A 9,897-nucleotide genomic window follows, 5' to 3' on the forward strand; every position below is an offset into this window, starting at 1 on the left:
ACCTAACCTAACCTAACCTAACCTAACCTAACCTAACCTAACCTAACCTAACCTAACCTAACCTAACCTAACCTAACCTAACCTAACCTAACCTAACCTAACCTAACCTAACCTAACCTAACCTAACCTAACCTAACCTAACCTAACCTAACCTAACCTAACCTAACCTAACCTAACCTAACCTAACCTAACCTAACCTAACCTAACCTAACCTAACCTAACCTAACCTAACCTAACCTAACCTAACCTAACCTAACCTAACCTAACCTAACCTAACCTAACCTAACCTAACCTAACCTAACCTAACCTAACCTAACCTAACCTAACCTAACCTAACCTAACCTAACCTAACCTAACCTAACCTAACCTAACCTAACCTAACCTAACCTAACCTAACCTAACCTAACCTAACCTAACCTAACCTAACCTAACCTAACCTAACCTAACCTAACCTAACCTAACCTAACCTAACCTAACCTAACCTAACCTAACCTAACCTAACCTAACCTAACCTAACCTAACCTAACCTAACCTAACCTAACCTAACCTAACCTAACCTAACCTAACCTAACCTAACCTAACCTAACCTAACCTAACCTAACCTAACCTAACCTAACCTAACCTAACCTAACCTAACCTAACCTAACCTAACCTAACCTAACCTAACCTAACCTAACCTAACCTAACCTAACCTAACCTAACCTAACCTAACCTAACCTAACCTAACCTAACCTAACCTAACCTAACCTAACCTAACCTAACCTAACCTAACCTAACCTAACCTAACCTAACCTAACCTAACCTAACCTAACCTAACCTAACCTAACCTAACCTAACCTAACCTAACCTAACCTAACCTAACCTAACCTAACCTAACCTAACCTAACCTAACCTAACCTAACCTAACCTAACCTAACCTAACCTAACCTAACCTAACCTAACCTAACCTAACCTAACCTAACCTAACCTAACCTAACCTAACCTAACCTAACCTAACCTAACCTAACCTAACCTAACCTAACCTAACCTAACCTAACCTAACCTAACCTAACCTAACCTAACCTAACCTAACCTAACCTAACCTAACCTAACCTAACCTAACCTAACCTAACCTAACCTAACCTAACCTAACCTAACCTAACCTAACCTAACCTAACCTAACCTAACCTAACCTAACCTAACCTAACCTAACCTAACCTAACCTAACCTAACCTAACCTAACCTAACCTAACCTAACCTAACCTAACCTAACCTAACCTAACCTAACCTAACCTAACCTAACCTAACCTAACCTAACCTAACCTAACCTAACCTAACCTAACCTAACCTAACCTAACCTAACCTAACCTAACCTAACCTAACCTAACCTAACCTAACCTAACCTAACCTAACCTAACCTAACCTAACCTAACCTAACCTAACCTAACCTAACCTAACCTAACCTAACCTAACCTAACCTAACCTAACCTAACCTAACCTAACCTAACCTAACCTAACCTAACCTAACCTAACCTAACCTAACCTAACCTAACCTAACCTAACCTAACCTAACCTAACCTAACCTAACCTAACCTAACCTAACCTAACCTAACCTAACCTAACCTAACCTAACCTAACCTAACCTAACCTAACCTAACCTAACCTAACCTAACCTAACCTAACCTAACCTAACCTAACCTAACCTAACCTAACCTAACCTAACCTAACCTAACCTAACCTAACCTAACCTAACCTAACCTAACCTAACCTAACCTAACCTAACCTAACCTAACCTAACCTAACCTAACCTAACCTAACCTAACCTAACCTAACCTAACCTAACCTAACCTAACCTAACCTAACCTAACCTAACCTAACCTAACCTAACCTAACCTAACCTAACCTAACCTAACCTAACCTAACCTAACCTAACCTAACCTAACCTAACCTAACCTAACCTAACCTAACCTAACCTAACCTAACCTAACCTAACCTAACCTAACCTAACCTAACCTAACCTAACCTAACCTAACCTAACCTAACCTAACCTAACCTAACCTAACCTAACCTAACCTAACCTAACCTAACCTAACCTAACCTAACCTAACCTAACCTAACCTAACCTAACCTAACCTAACCTAACCTAACCTAACCTAACCTAACCTAACCTAACCTAACCTAACCTAACCTAACCTAACCTAACCTAACCTAACCTAACCTAACCTAACCTAACCTAACCTAACCTAACCTAACCTAACCTAACCTAACCTAACCTAACCTAACCTAACCTAACCTAACCTAACCTAACCTAACCTAACCTAACCTAACCTAACCTAACCTAACCTAACCTAACCTAACCTAACCTAACCTAACCTAACCTAACCTAACCTAACCTAACCTAACCTAACCTAACCTAACCTAACCTAACCTAACCTAACCTAACCTAACCTAACCTAACCTAACCTAACCTAACCTAACCTAACCTAACCTAACCTAACCTAACCTAACCTAACCTAACCTAACCTAACCTAACCTAACCTAACCTAACCTAACCTAACCTAACCTAACCTAACCTAACCTAACCTAACCTAACCTAACCTAACCTAACCTAACCTAACCTAACCTAACCTAACCTAACCTAACCTAACCTAACCTAACCTAACCTAACCTAACCTAACCTAACCTAACCTAACCTAACCTAACCTAACCTAACCTAACCTAACCTAACCTAACCTAACCTAACCTAACCTAACCTAACCTAACCTAACCTAACCTAACCTAACCTAACCTAACCTAACCTAACCTAACCTAACCTAACCTAACCTAACCTAACCTAACCTAACCTAACCTAACCTAACCTAACCTAACCTAACCTAACCTAACCTAACCTAACCTAACCTAACCTAACCTAACCTAACCTAACCTAACCTAACCTAACCTAACCTAACCTAACCTAACCTAACCTAACCTAACCTAACCTAACCTAACCTAACCTAACCTAACCTAACCTAACCTAACCTAACCTAACCTAACCTAACCTAACCTAACCTAACCTAACCTAACCTAACCTAACCTAACCTAACCTAACCTAACCTAACCTAACCTAACCTAACCTAACCTAACCTAACCTAACCTAACCTAACCTAACCTAACCTAACCTAACCTAACCTAACCTAACCTAACCTAACCTAACCTAACCTAACCTAACCTAACCTAACCTAACCTAACCTAACCTAACCTAACCTAACCTAACCTAACCTAACCTAACCTAACCTAACCTAACCTAACCTAACCTAACCTAACCTAACCTAACCTAACCTAACCTAACCTAACCTAACCTAACCTAACCTAACCTAACCTAACCTAACCTAACCTAACCTAACCTAACCTAACCTAACCTAACCTAACCTAACCTAACCTAACCTAACCTAACCTAACCTAACCTAACCTAACCTAACCTAACCTAACCTAACCTAACCTAACCTAACCTAACCTAACCTAACCTAACCTAACCTAACCTAACCTAACCTAACCTAACCTAACCTAACCTAACCTAACCTAACCTAACCTAACCTAACCTAACCTAACCTAACCTAACCTAACCTAACCTAACCTAACCTAACCTAACCTAACCTAACCTAACCTAACCTAACCTAACCTAACCTAACCTAACCTAACCTAACCTAACCTAACCTAACCTAACCTAACCTAACCTAACCTAACCTAACCTAACCTAACCTAACCTAACCTAACCTAACCTAACCTAACCTAACCTAACCTAACCTAACCTAACCTAACCTAACCTAACCTAACCTAACCTAACCTAACCTAACCTAACCTAACCTAACCTAACCTAACCTAACCTAACCTAACCTAACCTAACCTAACCTAACCTAACCTAACCTAACCTAACCTAACCTAACCTAACCTAACCTAACCTAACCTAACCTAACCTAACCTAACCTAACCTAACCTAACCTAACCTAACCTAACCTAACCTAACCTAACCTAACCTAACCTAACCTAACCTAACCTAACCTAACCTAACCTAACCTAACCTAACCTAACCTAACCTAACCTAACCTAACCTAACCTAACCTAACCTAACCTAACCTAACCTAACCTAACCTAACCTAACCTAACCTAACCTAACCTAACCTAACCTAACCTAACCTAACCTAACCTAACCTAACCTAACCTAACCTAACCTAACCTAACCTAACCTAACCTAACCTAACCTAACCTAACCTAACCTAACCTAACCTAACCTAACCTAACCTAACCTAACCTAACCTAACCTAACCTAACCTAACCTAACCTAACCTAACCTAACCTAACCTAACCTAACCTAACCTAACCTAACCTAACCTAACCTAACCTAACCTAACCTAACCTAACCTAACCTAACCTAACCTAACCTAACCTAACCTAACCTAACCTAACCTAACCTAACCTAACCTAACCTAACCTAACCTAACCTAACCTAACCTAACCTAACCTAACCTAACCTAACCTAACCTAACCTAACCTAACCTAACCTAACCTAACCTAACCTAACCTAACCTAACCTAACCTAACCTAACCTAACCTAACCTAACCTAACCTAACCTAACCTAACCTAACCTAACCTAACCTAACCTAACCTAACCTAACCTAACCTAACCTAACCTAACCTAACCTAACCTAACCTAACCTAACCTAACCTAACCTAACCTAACCTAACCTAACCTAACCTAACCTAACCTAACCTAACCTAACCTAACCTAACCTAACCTAACCTAACCTAACCTAACCTAACCTAACCTAACCTAACCTAACCTAACCTAACCTAACCTAACCTAACCTAACCTAACCTAACCTAACCTAACCTAACCTAACCTAACCTAACCTAACCTAACCTAACCTAACCTAACCTAACCTAACCTAACCTAACCTAACCTAACCTAACCTAACCTAACCTAACCTAACCTAACCTAACCTAACCTAACCTAACCTAACCTAACCTAACCTAACCTAACCTAACCTAACCTAACCTAACCTAACCTAACCTAACCTAACCTAACCTAACCTAACCTAACCTAACCTAACCTAACCTAACCTAACCTAACCTAACCTAACCTAACCTAACCTAACCTAACCTAACCTAACCTAACCTAACCTAACCTAACCTAACCTAACCTAACCTAACCTAACCTAACCTAACCTAACCTAACCTAACCTAACCTAACCTAACCTAACCTAACCTAACCTAACCTAACCTAACCTAACCTAACCTAACCTAACCTAACCTAACCTAACCTAACCTAACCTAACCTAACCTAACCTAACCTAACCTAACCTAACCTAACCTAACCTAACCTAACCTAACCTAACCTAACCTAACCTAACCTAACCTAACCTAACCTAACCTAACCTAACCTAACCTAACCTAACCTAACCTAACCTAACCTAACCTAACCTAACCTAACCTAACCTAACCTAACCTAACCTAACCTAACCTAACCTAACCTAACCTAACCTAACCTAACCTAACCTAACCTAACCTAACCTAACCTAACCTAACCTAACCTAACCTAACCTAACCTAACCTAACCTAACCTAACCTAACCTAACCTAACCTAACCTAACCTAACCTAACCTAACCTAACCTAACCTAACCTAACCTAACCTAACCTAACCTAACCTAACCTAACCTAACCTAACCTAACCTAACCTAACCTAACCTAACCTAACCTAACCTAACCTAACCTAACCTAACCTAACCTAACCTAACCTAACCTAACCTAACCTAACCTAACCTAACCTAACCTAACCTAACCTAACCTAACCTAACCTAACCTAACCTAACCTAACCTAACCTAACCTAACCTAACCTAACCTAACCTAACCTAACCTAACCTAACCTAACCTAACCTAACCTAACCTAACCTAACCTAACCTAACCTAACCTAACCTAACCTAACCTAACCTAACCTAACCTAACCTAACCTAACCTAACCTAACCTAACCTAACCTAACCTAACCTAACCTAACCTAACCTAACCTAACCTAACCTAACCTAACCTAACCTAACCTAACCTAACCTAACCTAACCTAACCTAACCTAACCTAACCTAACCTAACCTAACCTAACCTAACCTAACCTAACCTAACCTAACCTAACCTAACCTAACCTAACCTAACCTAACCTAACCTAACCTAACCTAACCTAACCTAACCTAACCTAACCTAACCTAACCTAACCTAACCTAACCTAACCTAACCTAACCTAACCTAACCTAACCTAACCTAACCTAACCTAACCTAACCTAACCTAACCTAACCTAACCTAACCTAACCTAACCTAACCTAACCTAACCTAACCTAACCTAACCTAACCTAACCTAACCTAACCTAACCTAACCTAACCTAACCTAACCTAACCTAACCTAACCTAACCTAACCTAACCTAACCTAACCTAACCTAACCTAACCTAACCTAACCTAACCTAACCTAACCTAACCTAACCTAACCTAACCTAACCTAACCTAACCTAACCTAACCTAACCTAACCTAACCTAACCTAACCTAACCTAACCTAACCTAACCTAACCTAACCTAACCTAACCTAACCTAACCTAACCTAACCTAACCTAACCTAACCTAACCTAACCTAACCTAACCTAACCTAACCTAACCTAACCTAACCTAACCTAACCTAACCTAACCTAACCTAACCTAACCTAACCTAACCTAACCTAACCTAACCTAACCTAACCTAACCTAACCTAACCTAACCTAACCTAACCTAACCTAACCTAACCTAACCTAACCTAACCTAACCTAACCTAACCTAACCTAACCTAACCTAACCTAACCTAACCTAACCTAACCTAACCTAACCTAACCTAACCTAACCTAACCTAACCTAACCTAACCTAACCTAACCTAACCTAACCTAACCTAACCTAACCTAACCTAACCTAACCTAACCTAACCTAACCTAACCTAACCTAACCTAACCTAACCTAACCTAACCTAACCTAACCTAACCTAACCTAACCTAACCTAACCTAACCTAACCTAACCTAACCTAACCTAACCTAACCTAACCTAACCTAACCTAACCTAACCTAACCTAACCTAACCTAACCTAACCTAACCTAACCTAACCTAACCTAACCTAACCTAACCTAACCTAACCTAACCTAACCTAACCTAACCTAACCTAACCTAACCTAACCTAACCTAACCTAACCTAACCTAACCTAACCTAACCTAACCTAACCTAACCTAACCTAACCTAACCTAACCTAACCTAACCTAACCTAACCTAACCTAACCTAACCTAACCTAACCTAACCTAACCTAACCTAACCTAACCTAACCTAACCTAACCTAACCTAACCTAACCTAACCTAACCTAACCTAACCTAACCTAACCTAACCTAACCTAACCTAACCTAACCTAACCTAACCTAACCTAACCTAACCTAACCTAACCTAACCTAACCTAACCTAACCTAACCTAACCTAACCTAACCTAACCTAACCTAACCTAACCTAACCTAACCTAACCTAACCTAACCTAACCTAACCTAACCTAACCTAACCTAACCTAACCTAACCTAACCTAACCTAACCTAACCTAACCTAACCTAACCTAACCTAACCTAACCTAACCTAACCTAACCTAACCTAACCTAACCTAACCTAACCTAACCTAACCTAACCTAACCTAACCTAACCTAACCTAACCTAACCTAACCTAACCTAACCTAACCTAACCTAACCTAACCTAACCTAACCTAACCTAACCTAACCTAACCTAACCTAACCTAACCTAACCTAACCTAACCTAACCTAACCTAACCTAACCTAACCTAACCTAACCTAACCTAACCTAACCTAACCTAACCTAACCTAACCTAACCTAACCTAACCTAACCTAACCTAACCTAACCTAACCTAACCTAACCTAACCTAACCTAACCTAACCTAACCTAACCTAACCTAACCTAACCTAACCTAACCTAACCTAACCTAACCTAACCTAACCTAACCTAACCTAACCTAACCTAACCTACAACCTAACCTAACCTAACCTAACCTAACCTAACCTAACCTAACCTAACCTAACCTAACCTAACCTAACCTAACCTAACCTAACCTAACCTAACCTAACCTAACCTAACCTAACCTAACCTAACCTAACCTAACCTAACCTAACCTAACCTAACCTAACCTAACCTAACCTAACCTAACCTAACCTAACCTAACCTAACCTAACCTAACCTAACCTAACCTAACCTAACCTAACCTAACCTAACCTAACCTAACCTAACCTAACCTAACCTAACCTAACCTAACCTAACCTAACCTAACCTAACCTAACCTAACCTAACCTAACCTAACCTAACCTAACCTAACCTAACCTAACCTAACCTAACCTAACCTAACCTAACCTAACCTAACCTAACCTAACCTAACCTAACCTAACCTAACCTAACCTAACCTAACCTAACCTAACCTAACCTAACCTAACCTAACCTAACCTAACCTAACCTAACCTAACCTAACCTAACCTAACCTAACCTAACCTAACCTAACCTAACCTAACCTAACCTAACCTAACCTAACCTAACCTAACCTAACCTAACCTAACCTAACCTAACCTAACCTAACCTAACCTAACCTAACCTAACCTAACCTAACCTAACCTAACCTAACCTAACCTAACCTAACCTAACCTAACCTAACCTAACCTAACCTAACCTAACCTAACCTAACCTAACCTAACCTAACCTAACCTAACCTAACCTAACCTAACCTAACCTAACCTAACCTAACCTAACCTAACCTAACCTAACCTAACCTAACCTAACCTAACCTAACCTAACCTAACCTAACCTAACCTAACCTAACCAACCTAACCTAACCTAACCTAACCTAACCTAACCTAACCTAACCTAACCTAACCTAACCTAACCTAACCTAACCTAACCTAACCTAACCTAACCTAACCTAACCTAACCTAACCTAACCTAACCTAACCTAACCTAACCTAACCTAACCTAACCTAACCTAACCTAACCTAACCTAACCTAACCTAACCTAACCTAACCTAACCTAACCTAACCTAACCTAACCTAACCTAACCTAACCTAACCTAACCTAACCTAACCTAACCTAACCTAACCTAACCTAACCTAACCTAACCTAACCTAACCTAACCTAACCTAACCTAACCTAACCTAACCTAACCTAACCTAACCTAACCTAACCTAACCTAACCTAACCTAACCTAACCTAACCTAACCTAACCTAACCTAACCTAACCTAACCTAACCTAACCTAACCTAACCTAACCTAACCTAACCTAACCTAACCTAACCTAACCTAACCTAACCTAACCTAACCTAACCTAACCTAACCTAACCTAACCTAACCTAACCTAACCTAACCTAACCTAACCTAACCTAACCTAACCTAACCTAACCTAACCTAACCTAACCTAACCTAACCTAACCTAACCTAACCTAACCTAACCTAACCTAACCTAACCTAACCTAACCTAACCTAACCTAACCTAACCTAACCTAACCTAACCTAACCTAACCTAACCTAACCTAACCTAACCTAACCTAACCTAACCTAACCTAACCTAACCTAACCTAACCTAACCTAACCTAACCTAACCTAACCTAACCTAACCTAACCTAACCTAACCTAACCTAACCTAACCTAACCTAACCTAACCTAACCTAACCTAACCTAACCTAACCTAACCTAACCTAACCTAACCTAACCTAACCTAACCTAACCTAACCTAACCTAACCTAACCTAACCTAACCTAACCTAACCTAACCTAACCTAACCTAACCTAACCTAACCTAACCTAACCTAACCTAACCTAACCTAACCTAACCTAACCTAA

Source organism: Palaemon carinicauda, chromosome 6 (assembly GCF_036898095.1).
Source record: "Palaemon carinicauda isolate YSFRI2023 chromosome 6, ASM3689809v2, whole genome shotgun sequence".
In the NCBI taxonomy this organism is placed as follows: domain Eukaryota; kingdom Metazoa; phylum Arthropoda; class Malacostraca; order Decapoda; family Palaemonidae; genus Palaemon; species Palaemon carinicauda.